Source organism: Apodemus sylvaticus, unplaced genomic scaffold (assembly GCF_947179515.1).
Source record: "Apodemus sylvaticus unplaced genomic scaffold, mApoSyl1.1 scaffold_66, whole genome shotgun sequence".
NCBI lineage: Eukaryota > Metazoa > Chordata > Mammalia > Rodentia > Muridae > Apodemus > Apodemus sylvaticus.
In genome coordinates, this window is record NW_026263217.1 from 206,391 (window position 1) to 222,931 (window position 16,541).

Below are 16,541 nucleotides of genomic sequence, written 5' to 3' on the forward strand. Positions count from 1 at the left end.
TATTCTTACATATTCTTTCGAGAGAAAACTATCCTGTGCGTTCTCTTTGGAGGCTACACGCTTAGACATACACGCACCACCAAAGCTTTTCAAGTTACAACATGTTGATTAGGAAAAACAAGATAATTTCGCACGATGCGGGATTTCCTTAAAACGTGGTTTTCTGACAAATTTTGACGTAAGAAAATTCTCCTGTGGGTTCTCTTTTGAGGCTACACGTTTAGATGTACACGCCACACCAAATATTTTTGAGTTACCACGTGTTGTTTCGGAGATACAAGCTAATTTTGTACCATGCGTTATTTCTTCTCTTAATGTGTTTCCAAAACGTATGTATTTGTCTTTACTCTGCAGCAATATGTTTCCTTATAACATGGTATTCTTACATATTCTTTCGAGAGAAAACTCTCCTGTGCATTGTCTTTTGAGGCTACATGCTTAGACATACACGCAACACCAAATCCTTTCGAGTTATAACGTGTTGTTTAGGATATACAAGCTAATTTTGTACTATGTTTTATTTCTTCTCGTAAAGTTTAAGTGTTTCCAATAAGTATTTATTTGTCTTTACTCTGCAACACTGTATTTCCTTATAAAGTGGTATTCCTACATATTCTTTCGGGAGAAAACTCTCCTGTGCGTTCTCTTTTGAGGCTACACGCTTAGACATATACGCAACACCAAAGCTTTTCGAGTTACAACATGTTGTTTAGGAAAAACAAGATAATTTCGCAGGATGCAGGATTTCCTTAAAACGTGGTTTTCTGACAAATTTTGACGAAAGAAAACTCTCCTGTGGGTTCTCCTTTGAGGCTACACGTTTAGTCGTTCACGCCACACCAAATCTTTTCGAGTTACAACGTGTTGTTTAGGAGATACAAGCTAAGTTTGCATGATGCGTTATTTCTTTTCGTAAAGTGTTTCCAATAAGTACATATTTGTCGATACTCTGCAACACTGTATTTCCTTATAACGTGGTATTCTTACATATTCTTTCGAGAGAAAACTATCCCTTGGGTTCTCTTTGGAGGCTACACGCTTAGACATACACGCACCACCAAAGCTTTTCGAGTTACAACGTGTTGATTAGGAAAAACAAGATAATTTCCCACGATGCGGGATTTCCTTAAAAAGTGGTTTTCTGACAAATTTTGACGTAAGAAAATTCTCCTGTGGGTTCTCTTTTGAGGCTACACATTTAGACGTGCACGCCACACCAAATCTTTTTGAGTTACCACGTGTTGTTTAGGAGATACAAGCAAATTTTGTACCATGCATTATTTCTTCTCATAATATGTTTCCAATACGTATGTATTTGTCTTTACTCTGCAGCAATATATTTCCTTATAACGTGGTATTCTTACATATTCTTTCGAGAGAAAACTCTCCTGTGCATTCTCTTTTGAGGCTACATGCTTACACATACACCCAACACCAAAGCTTTCCGAGTTACAATGTTTTGTTTATGAAAAACAAGATAATTGCGCACAATGCGGAATTTTTTTAAAACGTGGTTTTCTGACAAATTTTGACGAAAGAAAATTCTCCTGTGGGTTCTCTTTTGAGGTTACATGTTGAGACGTACACGCCACACCAAATCTTTTCGAGTTACAACGTGTTGTTTAGGAGATACAAGCTAATTTTGTATGATGCGTTATTTCTTCTCCTAAAGTGTTTCCAATATGTACGTATTTGTCTTTACTCTACAACACTGTATTTCCTTATAACATGGTATTCGTACATATTCTTTCGAGAGAAAACTCTCCTGTGCATTCTCTTTTGAGGCTACACGCTTAGACATACACGCAACACCAAAGCATTTCGAGTTAGAACGTGTTGTTTAAGAAAAACAAGATAATTTCTCATGATGCGGGAATTCCTTAAAACGTGGTTTTCTGACAAATTTTGAGGAAAGAAAATTCTCCTGTGGGTTTTCATTTGAGGCTAAATGTTTAGACGTACACGCCACACCAAATGTTTTCGAGTTACAACGTGTTCTTTAGGAGATACAAGCTAATTTTTTACGATGCTTTATATCTTCTTGTAAAGTTTAAGTGTTTCCAAAAGGAACGTAGTTATCTTTAATTTGCCACAATGTATTTCCTTATAACGTGGTATTCTTACATACTCGTTCGAGAGAAATCTCTCCTGTGCGTTCTCTTTTGAGGCTACATGCTTAGACATACATGCAACACCAAAGATTTTCGAGTTACAATGTGTTGTTTAGGAAAAACAAGATAGTTTCGCATGATGCGGGATTTCCTTAATAAGTGGTTTACTGACAAATTTTGAAGAAAGACAATTCTCCTGTGGGTTCTCTTTTGAGGCTACACGTTTAGACGTACATGCCACACCAAATCTTTCGAGTTACAACGTGTTGTTTAGGAGATACAAACTAATCTTTTACGATGCGTTATTTCTTCTCATAGAGTGTTTCAAATACATACGTATTTGTCTTTACTCTGCAAAACTGTATTTCCTTATAATGTGGTATTCTTACATGTTCTTTCGAGAGAAAACTCTCCTGTGCGTTCTCTTTTGAGGCTACACGCTTAGACATACACGCAACATCAAAGCTTTTCGAGTTACAACGTGTTGTTTAGGAAAAACAAGATAATTTCGCATGATGAGTGATTTCCTTAAAACATGGATTTCTGACAAATTTTAACAAACAAAAATTCTCCTGTGGGTTCTCTTTTGAGGCTACACGTTTAGACGTACACGCCACACCAAATCTTTTCGAGTTACAATGTGCTGTTTAGGAGATCAAGCTAATTTTGTACGATGCCTTATTTCTTCTCGTAAAGTGTTTCCAATACTTACGTATTTGCCTTTAGTCTGCAACACTGTATTTCCTTATAACGTGGTATTCTTACATATTCTTTCGAGAGAAAACGCTCCTGTGCGTCCTCTTTTGAGGCTACACGCTAAGACATACACGCAACACCAAAGCTTTTCGCATTACAACGTGTTGTTTAGGAAAAACAAGATAATTTCGCACGATGAGGGATTTCCTTAATACGTGGTTTTCTGACAAATTTTGACAAAAGAAATTTCTCCTATTGGTTCTCTTTTGAGACTACACGTTTAGACGTACAGGCCACACCAAATCTTTTTAAGTTTCAACGTGTTGTTTAGAAGATACAGGCTAATTTGGTACGATGCGTTATTTCTTCTCATAAAGTTTTTCCAATAAGTAAGTATTTGTCTTTACTCTGCAACACTGTATTTCCTTATAAGGTGGTATTCTTACATATTTTTTCGAGAGAAAACTCTCCTGTGCATTCTCATTTGAGGCTACACGCTGAGACATACATGGAACACCAAAGCTTTTTGAGTTACAACGTATTGTTTAGGAAGAACAAGATAATTTCTCACGATGCTGGATTTCCTTAAAACGTGATTTTCTGACGAATTTTGACGAAAGAAAATTCTCCTGTGGGTTCTCTTTTGAGGCTAAACATTTAGACGTACACGCCACACCAAATCTTTTTGAGTTACAACTTGTTGTTTAGGAGATACAAGCTAATTTTTTAATGATGAATTATTTCTTCTCGTAAAGTTTAAGTGTTTCCAATACGTATGTATTTGCCTCTACTCTGCAACACTGTATTTCCTTATAACGTGGTATTCTTACATATTCTTTCGAGAGAAAACTCTCCTGTGCGTTCTCTTTGGAGGCTACACACTTAGACATTCACGCAACACCAAACCTTTTCGAGTTACAACGTGTTGTTTAGGAAAAACAAGATAATTTCGCATGATGGGGATTTCCTTAAAACGTGGTTTTCTGACAAATTTTGACGAAAGAAAATTCTCCTGTGGGTTCTGTTTTGAGGCTTCACGTTTAGACGTACACGCCACACCAAATCCTTTCGAGTTCTAACGTGTTGTTTAGGATATACAAGCTAATTTTGTACTATGTGTTATTTCTACTCATAAAGTTTAAGTGTTTCCAATAAGAATGTATTTGTCTTTACTCTGCAACACTGTATTTCCTTATAACGTAGTATTCCTACATATTCTTTCGGGAGAAAACTCTCCTGTGCGTTCTCTTTTGAGGCTTCACGTTTAGACGTACACGCCACACCAAATCTTTTTGAGTTACAACTTGTTGTTTAGGAGATACAAGCTTATTTTTTAACGATGAATTATTTCTTCTCTTAAATTTTAAGTGTTTCCAATATGTATATATTTGCCTCTACTCTGCAACACTGTATTTCCTTATAACGTGGTATTCTTACATATTCTTTCGAGAGAAAACTCTCCTGTGCGTTCTCTTTGGAGGCTACACGCTTAGACATTCATGCAACACCAAAGCTTTTCGAGTTACAACGTGTTGTTTAGGAAAAACAAGATAATTTCGCATGATGCGGGATTTCCTTAAAACGTGGTTTTCTGACAAATTTTGATGAAAGAAAATTCTTCTGTGGGTTCTCTTTTGAGGCTTCACGTTTAGACGTACACGCCACACCAAATCCTTTCGAGTAATAACGTGTTGTTTAGGATATATAAACTAATATTTACTATGTGTTATTTCTTCTCGTAAAGCTTAAGTGTTTCCAATAAGAATGCATATGTCATTACTCTGCAACACTGTATTATCTTATAACGTGGTATTCCTACATATTCTTTTGGAAGAAAACTCTCCTGTGCATTCTTTTTTGAGGCTACACGCTTAGACATACACGCAACACCAAAGCTTTTCGAGTTACAACGTGTTGTTTAGGAAAAACAAGATAATTTCGCATGATGCGTGATTTCCTTAAAACGTGGTTTTCTGACAAATATTGATGAAAGAAAATTCTCCTGTGGGTTCTCTTTTGAGGCTACACGTTTAGACGTACACGCCACATCTAATCCTTTCAAGTTATAACGTGTTGTTTAGGATATACAAACTAATTTTTACTATGTGTTATTTCCTCTCGTAAAGCTTAAGTGTTTCCAATAAGTATGCATTTGTCTTTACTCTGCAACACTGTATTTCCTTATAACGTAGTGTTCCTACATATTCTTTCGGGAGAAAACTCTCCTGTGCGTTCTCTTTTGAGGCTACACGTTTAGACATACACGCCACACCAAATCTTTTTGAGTTACAACTTGTTGTTTGGGAGGTACAAGCTTATTTTTTAACGATGAATTATTTCTTCTCTTAAAGTTTAAGTGTTTCCAATATGTATATATTTGCCTCTACTCTGCAACACTGTATTTCCTTATAACGTGGTATTCTTACATATTCTTTCGAGAGAAAACTCTCCTGTGCGTTCTCTTTGGAGGCTACACGCTTAGACATTCACGCAACACCAAAGCTTTTCGAGTTACAACGTGTTGTTTAGGAAAAACAAGATAATTTCGCATGATGCGGGATTTCCTTAAAACGTGGTTTTCTGACAAATTTTGATGAAAGAAAATTCTTCTGTGGGTTCTCTTTTGAGGCTACACGTTTAGACGTACACGCCACACCAAATCCTTTCGAGTTATAACGTGTTGTTTAGGATATACAAACTAATATTTACTATGTGTTATTTCTTCTCGTAAAACTTAAGTGTTTCCAATAAGAATGCATTTGTCTTTACTCTGCAACACCGTATTTCCATATAACGTGGTATTCCTACAAATTCTTTTGGAAGAAAACTCTCCTGTGCGTTCTCTTTTGAGGCTACACGCTTAGACATACACGCAACACCAAAGCTTTTCGAGTTACAACGTGTTGTTTAGGAAAAACAAGATAATTTCGCATGATGCGGGATTTCCTTAAAACGTGGTTTTCTGACAAATTTTGATGAAAGAAAATTCTCCTGTGGGTTCTCTTTTGAGGCTACACGTTTAGACGTACATGCCACACCAAATCCTTTCGAGTTATAACGTGTTGTTTAGGGTATACAAACTAATTTTTACTATGTGTTATTTCTTCTCGTAAAGCTTAAGTGTTTCCAATAAGTATGCATTTGTCTTTACTCTACAACACTGTATTTCCTTATAACGTGGTATTCCTACATATTCTTTCGGAAGAAAACTCTCCTGTGCGTTCTCTTTTGAGGCTACACGCTTAGACATACACGCACCACCAAAGCTTTTCGAGTTACATGTTGTTTAGGAAAAACAAGATAATTTCGCACGATGCGGTATTTCCTTAAAACGTGGTTTTCTGACAAATTTTGACGAATGAAAACTCTCCTGTGGGTTCTCTTTTGAGGCTACACCTTTAGACATACACGCCACACCAAATCTTGTCGAGATACAACGTGTTGTTTAGGAGATACGAGCTAATTTTGCATGATGCGTTATTTCTTCTCCTAAAGTGTTTCCAATAAGTACATATTTGTCTAAATTCTGCAACATTGTATTTCCTTATAACGTGGTATTCTTACATATTCTTTGAGAGAAAACTATCCTGTGCATTCTCTTTGGAGGCTACACGTTTAGACATACACGCACCACCAAAGCTTTCGAGTTACAACGCGTTGATTAGGAAAAACAAGATAATTTTGCACGATGCAGGATTTCCTTAAAACGTGGTTTTCTGACAAATTTTGACGAAAGAAAACTCTCCTGTGGGTTCTCTTTTGAGGCTACACTTTTAGACGTACAGGCCACACCAAATCTTTTCGAGTCAAAACGTGTTTTTTAGGACATACAAGCTAATTTTGCAAGATGCGTTATTTCTCTCATAAAGTGCTTCCATTACGTACATATTTTACTTTACTCTGCCACACTGTATTTCCTTATAACGTGGTATTCTTACATATTCTTTCGAGAGAAATCTCTCCTGTGCGTTCTCTTTGGAGGCTATACGCTTAGATATTCACGCAACACCAAAGCTTTTCTAGTTACAACATGTTGTTTTGGAAAAGCAAGATAATTTCGCATGATGCGGGATTCCCTTAAAACGTGGTTTTCTAAAAAGTTTTGAGGAAAGAAAATTCTCCTGTGGGTTCTCTTTTGAGGCTACACATTTAGACGCACACGCCACACCAAATCCTTTCGAGTTATAACGTGTTGTTTAGGATATACAAGCTAATTTTGTACTATGTGTTATTTCTTCTCGTAAAGCTTAACTGTTTCTAATAAGTATGTATATGTCTTTACTCTGCAACACTGTATTTCCTTATAACGTGGTATTCCTACATATGCTTTCGGGAGAAAACTCCCCTGTGCGTTCTCTTTTGAGGCTACACCTTAGACGTACACGCCACACCAAATCTTTTTGAGTTACAACTTGTTGTTTAGGAGATACAAGCTAATTTTTTAAAGATGAATTATTTATTCTCGTAAAGTTTAAGTGTTTCCAATACGTATGTATTTGCCTCTACTCTGCAACACTGTATTTCCTTATAACGTGATATTCTTACATATTCTTTCGAGAGAAAACTCTCCTGTGTGTTCTCTTTGGAGGCTACACGCTTAGACATTCACGCAACACCAAAGCTTTTCGAGTTACAACGTGTTGTTTAGGAAAAACAAGATAATTTCGCATGATGCGGGATTTCCGTAAAACGTGGTTTTCTGACAAATTTTGACGAAAGAAAATTCTTCTGTGGGTGGTTTTTTGAGGCTGCACGTTTAGACGTACACGCCACACCAAATCCTTTCGAATTATAACGTGTTGTTTAGGATATACAAGCTAATTTTGTACTACGTGTTATTTCTTCTCGTAAAGCTTAAGTGTTTCCAATAAGTATGTATTTGTCTTTACTCTGCAACACTGTATTCCCTTATAACGTGGTATTCTTACATATTCTTTCGAGAGAAAACTCTCCTGTGCGTTCTCTTTTGAGGCTACACGCTTAGACATACACGCAACACCAAAGCTTTTCGAGTTGCAACATGTTGTTTAGGAAAAACAAGATAATTTCGCATGATGCGGGATTTCCTTAAAACGTGGTTTTCTGACAAATTTTGACGAAAGAAAACTCTCCTGTGGGTTCTCTTTTGAGGCTACACGTTTAGACATACACGCCACACCAAATCTTGTCGAGTTACAACGTGTTGTTTAGCAGATACAAGCTAATTTTACATGATGCGTTATTTCTTCTCCTAAAGTGTTTCCAATAAGTACATATTTGTCTATACTCTGCAACACTGTATTTCCTTATAACGTGGTATTCTTACATATTCTTTCGAGAGAAAACTATCCTGTGCGTTCTCTTTGGAGGCTACACGCTTAGACATACACGCACCACCAAAGCTTTTCGAGTTACAACGTGTTGATTAGGAAAAACAAGATAATTTCGCACAATGCGGGATTTCCTTAAAACGTGGTTTTCTGACAAATTTTGACGTAAGAAAATTCTCCTGTTGGTTCTCTTTTGAGGCTACACATTTAGATGTACACGCCACACCAAATCTTTTTGAGTTACCACGTGTTGTTTCGGAGATACAAGCTAATTTAGTACCATGCGTTATTTCTTCTCATAATGTGTTTCCAATACGTACGTATTTGTCTTTACTCTGTAGCAATATATTTCCTTATAATGTGGTATTCTTACATATTCTTTCGGGAGAAAACTCTTCTGTGCATTCTCTTTTGAGGCTACATGCTTAGACATACACGCAACACCAAATCCTTTCAAGTTATAACGTGTTGTTTAGGATATACAAGCTAATTTTTTACTATGTTTTATTTCTTCTCGTAAAGTTTAAGTGTTTCCAATAAGTATGTATTTGTCTTTACTCTGCAACACTGTATTTCCTTATAACGTGGTATTCCTACATATTCTTTGGGAGAAAACTCTCCTGTACGTTCTCTTTTGAGGCTACATGCTTAGACATATACGCAACATCAAAGCTTTTCGAGTTACAACATGTTGTTTAGGAAAAACAAGATAATTTCGCAGGATGCAGGATTTCCTTAAAACGTGGTTTTCTGACAAATTTTGACAAAAGAAAACCCTCCTGTGGGTTCTCCTTTGAGGCTACACGTTTAGTCGTTCACGCCACACCAAATCTTTTCGAGTTGCAACGTGTTGTTCAGGAGATACAAGCTAATTTTGCATGATGCGTTATTTCTTCTCGTAAAGTGTTTCCAATAAGTACATATTTGTCTATACTCTGCAACACTGTATTTCCTTATAACTGATATTCTTACATATTCTTTCGAGAGAAAACTATCCTGAGCGTTCTCTTTGGAGGCTACACGCTTAGACATACACGCAACACCAAAGCTTTTCGAGTTACAACGTGTTGATTAGGAAAAACAGGATAATTTCGCACGATGCGGGATTTCCTTAAAATGTGGTTTTCTGACAAATTTTGACGTAAGAAAATTCTGCTGTGGGTTCTCTTTTGAGGCTACACATTTAGACGTGCACGCCACACCAAATCTTTTTGAGTTACAACGTGTTGTTTAGGAGATACAAGCAAATTTTGTACCATGCATTATTTCTTCTCATAATATGTTTCCAATACGTATGTATTTGTCTTTAGTCTGCAGCAATATATTTCCTTATAACGTGGTATTCCTACATATTCTTTGGGAGAAAACTCTCCTGTGCATTCTCTTTTGAGGCTACACGCTTACACATACACCCAACACCAAAGCTTTTCGAGTTACAATGTTTTGTTTATGAAAAACAAGATAAATGCGCACAATGCGGGATTTCTTTAAAACGTGGTTTTCTGACAAATTTTGACGAAAGAAAATTCTCCTGTGGGTTCTCTTTTGAGGCTACATGTTTAGACCTACACGCCACACCAAATCTTTCGAGTTACAACGTGTTCTTTAGGAGATACAAGCTAATTTTTACGATGCGTTATTTCTTCTCCTAAAGTGTTTCCAATAAGTACGTATTTGTCTTTACTCTACAACACTGAATTTCCTTATAACATGGTATTCGTACATATTCTTTCGAGAGAAAACTCTCCTGTGCATTCTCTTTTGAGGCTACACGCTTAGACATACACGCAACACCAAAGCATTTCGAGTTAGAACGTGTTGTTTAGGAAAAACAAGATAATTTCGCACGATGCGGGAATTCCTTAAAACGTGGTTTTCTGACAAATTTTGAGGAAATAAAATTCTCCTGTGGGTTTTCATTTGAGGCTAAACATTTAGACGTACACGCCACACCAAATGTTTTCGAGTTACAACGTGTTCTTTAGGAGATACAAGCTAATTTTTTACGATGCTTTATATCTTCTTGTAAAGTTTAAGTGTTTCCAAAAGGAACGTATTTATCTTTAATTTGCCACAATGTATTTCTTTATAACGTGGTATTCTTACATACTCGTTCGAGAGAAATCTCTCCTGTGCGTTCTCTTTTGAGGCTACATGCTTAGACATACACGCAACTCCAAAGATTTTCGAGTTACAATGTGTTGTTTAGGAAAAACAAGATAGTTTCGCATGATGCGGGATTTCCTTAATAAGTGGTTTTCTGACAAATTTTGAGGAAAGAAAATTATCCTGTGGGTTCTCTTTTGAGGCTGCACGTTTAGACGTACATGCCACACCAAATCTTTTTGAGTTACAACGTGTTGTTTAGGAGATACAAACTAATTTTTTACGATGCGTTATTTCTTCTCATAGAGTGTTTCAAATACATATGTATTTGTCTTTACTCTGCAAAACTGTATTTCCTTATAATGTGGTATTCTTACATGTTCTTTCGAGAGAAAACTCTCCTATGCGTTCTCTTTTGAGGCTACACGCTTAGACATACACGCAACATCAAAGCTTTTCGAGTTACAACGTGTTGTTTAGGAAAAACAAGATAATTTCGCACGATGAGTGATTTCCTTAAAACATGGATTTCTGACAAATTTTACGAACAAAAATTCTCCTGTGGGTTCTCTTTTGAGGCTACACGTTTAGAAGTACACGCCACACCAAATCTTTTCGAGTTACAATGTTTTGTTTAGGAGATACAAGCTAATTTTGTATGATGCGTTATTTCTTCTCATAAAGTTTTTCCAATAAGTATTTGTCTTTACTCTGCAACACTGTATTTCCTTATAACGTGGTATTCTTACATATTTTTTCGAGAGAAAACTCTCCTGTGCGTTCTCATTTGAGGCTACACGCTGAGACATACATGCAACAGCAAAGCTTTTCGAGTTACAACTTGTTGTTTAGGAAGAACAAGATAATTTCTCACGATGCGGGATTTCCTTAAAACGTGGTTTTCTGACAAATTTTGACGAAAGAAAATTCTCCTGTGGGTTCTCTTTTGAAGCTAAACGTTTAGACGTACACACCACACCAAATCTTTTTGAGTTGCAACTTGTTGTTTAGGAGATACAAGCTAATTTTTTTACAATGAATTATTTCTTCTCGTAAAGGTTAAGTGTTTCCAATACGTATGTATTTGCCTCTACTCTGCAACACTGTATTTCCTTATAACGTGGTATTCTTACATATTCTTTCGAGAGAAAACTCTCCTGTGCGTTCTCTTTGGAGGCTACACACTTAGACATTCAGGCAACACGAAAGTTTTTCGAGGTACAACGTGTTGTTTAGGAAAAACAAGATAATTTCGCATGATGCGGGATTTCCTTAAAACGTGGTTTTCTGACAAAATATGACCAAAGAAAATTCTCCTGTGGGTTCTCTTTTGAGGCTTCATGTTTAGACGTACACGCCACACCAAATCCTTTCGAGTTCTAACGTGTTGTTTAGGATATACAAGCTAATTTTGTACTATGTGTTATTTCTTCTCGTAAAGCTTAAGTGTTTCCAATATGTATGTATTTGTCTTTACTCTGCAACACTGTATTTCCTTATAACGTAGTATTCCTACATATTCTTTCAGGAGAAAACTCTCCTGTGCGTTCTCTTTTGAGGCTACACGTTTAGACCTACACGCCACACCAAATCTTTTTGAGTTACAACTTGTTGTTTCGGAGATACAAGCTAATTTTTTAACGATGAATTATTTCTTCTCGTAAAGTTTAAGTTTTTCCAATATGTATATATTTGCCTCTACTCTGCAACACTGTATTTCCTTATAACGTGGTATTCTTATATATTCTTTCGAGAGAAAACTCTCCTGTGTGATCTCTTTGGAGGCTACATGCTTAGACATTAACGCAACACCAAAGCTTTTCGAGTTACAACGTGTTTTTTAGGAAAAACAAGATAATTTCGCATGATGCGGGATTTCTTTAAACGTGGTTTTCTGACAAATTTTGATGAAAGAAAATTCTCCTGTGGTTTCTCTTTTGAGGCTACACATTTAGACGTACACGCCACACCAAATCCTTTCGAGTTATAACGTGTTGTTTAGGGTATACAAACTAAATTTTACTATGTGTTATTTCGTCTCCTAAAGCTTAAGTGTTTCCAATAAGTATGCATTTGTCTTTACTCTGCAACACTGTATTTCCTTATAACGTTGTATTCCTACATATTCTTTCGGAAGAAAACTCTCCTGAACATTCTCTTTTGAGGCTACACGCTTAGACATACACGCACCACCAAAGCTTTTCGAGTTACATGTTGTTTAGGAAAACAAGATAATTTCGCACGATGAGGTATTTCCTTAAAACGTGGTTTTCTGACAAATTTAGACGAAAGAAAAGTCTCCTGTGGTTTCTCTTTTGAGGCTACACGTTTAGACATACACGCCACACCAAATCTTGTCGAGTTACAACGTGTTGTTTAGGAGATACAAGCTAATTTTGCATGATGCGTTATTTCTTCTCCTAAAGTGTTTCCAATAAGTACATATTTGTCTAAATTCTGCAACACTGTATTTCCTTATAACGTGGTATTCTTACATATTCTTTCGAGAGAAAACTATCCTGTGCGTTCTCTTTGAAGGCTACACGCTTAGACATACACGCACCACCAAAGCTTTTCGAGTTACAACGTGTTGATTAGGAAAAACAAGATAATTTCGCACGATGTGGGATTTCCTTAAAACGTGGTTTTCTGACAAATTTTGACGAAAGAAAACTCTCCTGTGGGTTCTCTTTTGAGGCTACACTTTTAGACGTACACGCCACACCAAACCTTTTCGAGTTACAACGTGTTGTTTAGGACATACAAGCTAATTTTGCAAGATGCGTTATTTCTCTCATAAAGTGCTTCCATTACATACGTATTTGTCTTTACTCTGCCACACTGTATTTCCTTATAACGTGGTATTCTTACATATTCTTTCGAGAGAAAACTCTCCTGTGCGTTCTCTTTGGAGGCTACACGCTTAGACATTCACGCAACACCAAAGCTTTTCGAGTTACAACGTGTTGTTTAGGAAAAACAAGATAATTTCACATGATGCGGGATTCCCTTAAAACGTGGTTTTCTGAAAACTTTTGACGAAAGAAAATTCTCCTGTGGGTACTCTTTTGAGGCTACACGTTTAGATGTACACGCCACACCAAATCCTATCGAGTTATAACGTGTTGTTTAGGATATATAAGCTACTTTTGTACTATGTGTTATTTCTTCTCGTAAAGCTTAAGTGTTTCCAATAAGTATGTATTTGTCTTTACTCTGCAACACTGTATTTCCTTATAACGTGGTATTCCTACATATTCTTTCTGGAGAAAACTCCCCTGTGCGTTCTCTTTTGAGGCTACACGTTTAGACGTACACGCCACACCAAATCTTTTTGAGTTACAACTTGTTGTTTAGGAGATACAAGCTAATTTTTTTACGATGAATTATTTCTTCTCGTAAAGTTTAAGTGTTTACAATACGTATGTACTTGCCTCTACTCTGCCACACTGTATTTCCTTATAACGTGATATTCTTACATATTCTTTCAAGAGAAAACTCTCCTGTGCGTTCTCTTTGGAGGCTACACGCTTAGACATTCACCCAACACCAAAGCTTTTCGAGTTACAACGTGTTGTTTAGGAAAAACAAGATAATTTCGCATGATGCGGGATTTCCTTAAAACGTGGTTTTCTGACAAATTTTGTCGAAAGAAAAATCTCCTGTGGGTTCTCTTTTGAGACTACACGTTTAGACGTACACGCCACACCAAATCCTTTCGAGTTATAACGTGTTGTTTAGGAGATACAAGCTAATTTTGTACTATGTGTTATTTCTTCTCATAAAGCTTAAGTGTTTCCAATAAGTATATATTTGTCTTTACTCTGCAACACTGTATTTCCTTATAACGTGGTATTCCTACATATTCTTTCGGAAGAAAACTCTCCTATGCGTTCTCTTTTGAGGTTACACGCTTAGACATAAACGCACCACCAAAGCTTTTCGAGTTACAACATGTTTAGGATAAACAAGATAATTTCGCGTGATGCTGTATTTCCTTAAACGTGGTTTTCTGTCAAATTTTGACGAAAGAAAACTCTCCTGTGGGTTCTCTTTTGAGGCTACACGTTTAGACATACACGCCACACCAAATCTTGTCGAGTTACAACGTGTTGTTTAGGAGATACAAGCTAATTTTACATGATGCGTTATTTCTTCTCCTAAAGTGTTTCCAATAAGTACATATTTGTCTATACTCTGCAACACTGTATTTCCTTATAACGTGGTATTCTTACATATTCTTTCGAGAGAAAACTATCCTGTGCGTTCTCTTTGGAGGCTACACGCTTAGACATACACGCACCACCAAAGCCTTTCGAGTTACAACGTGTTGATTAGGAAAAACAAGATAATTTCGCACGATGCGGGATTTCCTTAAAACATGGTTTTCTGACAAATTTTGACGAAAGAAAATTGTACTGTGGGTTCTCTTTTGAGGCTACACGTTTAGATGTGCACGCCACACCAAATCTTTTTGAGTTACCACGTGTTGTTTCGGAGATACAAGCTAATTTTGTACCATGCGTTATTTCTTCTCATAATGTGTTTCCAAAACGTATGTATTTGTCTTTACTCTGCAGCAATATGTTTCCTTATAACGTGGTATTCTTACATATTCTTTCGAGAGAAAACTCTCCTGTGCATTGTCATTTGAGGCTACATGCTTAGACATACACGCAACACCAAATCCTTTCGAGTTATAACGTGTTGTTTAGGATATACAAGCTAATTTTGTACTATGTCTTATTTCTTCTCGTAAAGTTTATGTGTTTCCAATAAGTATTTATTTGTCTTTACTCTGCAACACTGTATTTCCTTATAATGTGGTATTCCTACATATTCTTTCCGGAGAAAACTCTCCTGTGCGTTCTCTTTTGAGGCTACACGCTTAGACATATACGCCACACCAAAGCTTTTCGAGTTACAACATGTTGTTTAGGAAAAACAAGATAATTTCGCAGGATGCAGGATTTCCTTAAAACGTGGTTTTCTGACAAATTTTGACGAAAGAAAGCTCTCCTGTGGGTTCTCCTTTGAGGCTACACGTTTAGTCGTTCACGCCACACCAAATCTTTTCGAGTTACAACGTGTTGTTTAGGAGATACAAGCTAAGTTTGCATGATGCGTTATTTCTTTTCGTAAAGTGTTTCCAATAAGTACATATTTGTCTATACTCTGCAACACTGTATTTCCTTATAACGTGGTATTCTTACATATTCTTTCGAGAGAAAACTATCCTGTGCGTTCTCTTTGGAGGCTACACGCTTAGACATACATGCACCACCAAAGCTTTTCGAGTTACAACGTGTTGATTAGGAAAAACAAGATAATTTCCCACGATGCGGGATTTCCTTAAAAAGTGGTTTTCTGACAAATTTTGACGTAAGAAAATTCTCCTGTGTGTTCTCTGTTGAGGCTACACATTTAGACGTGCACGCCACACCAAATCTTTTTGAGTTACCACGTGTTGTTTAGGAGATACAAGCTAATTTTGTACGATGCTTTATTTCATCTCGTAAAGTTTATGTGTTTCCAATACTTACGTATTTGTCTTTATTCTGCAACACTGTATTTCCTTATAACGTGGTATCCTTACAAATTCTATCGAGAAAAAACTCTCCTGTGCGTTCTCTTTTGAGGCTACACACTTAAACATACACGCAACACCAAAGCTTATCGAGTTACAACATGTTGTTTAGGATTTCCTTAAAGCGGGATTTCCTTAAAACGTGGTTTTCTGAAAAATTTTGACGAAAGAAAATTCTCCTGTGGGTTCTTTTTTGAGGCTACACGTTTAGATGTACAGGCCACACCAAATCTTTTCGAGTTACAACGTGTTGTTTAGGAGATACAAGCTAATTTTGTACGTTGCGTTATTTCTTCTCGTAAAGTGTTTCCAATACGTATGTATTTGCCTTTACTCTGCGACACTGTATTTCCTTATAAAGTGGTATTCTTACATTCTCTTTCGAGAGAAAACTCTTTTGTGCGTTCTTTTTTGAGGCTACACGCTTAGACATACACGCAACACCAAAGCTTTTCGAGTTAAAACGTGTTGTTTAGGAAAAAGAAGATAATTGCGCACGATGCGGGATTTCCTTAAAACATGGGTTCTCTTTTGAGGGTACACGTTTAGACGTACAGGCCACACCAAAACCTTTCGAGTTATAACGTATTGTTTAGGAGATACAAGCTAATTTTTTACTATTTGTTATTCCACGTTATATGGAAAAACAGTGTTGCAGAGTAAAGACAAATATGTACGTATTGGAAACACTTTACGAGAAGAAATAACACATGGTAAAAAATTAGCTTATAT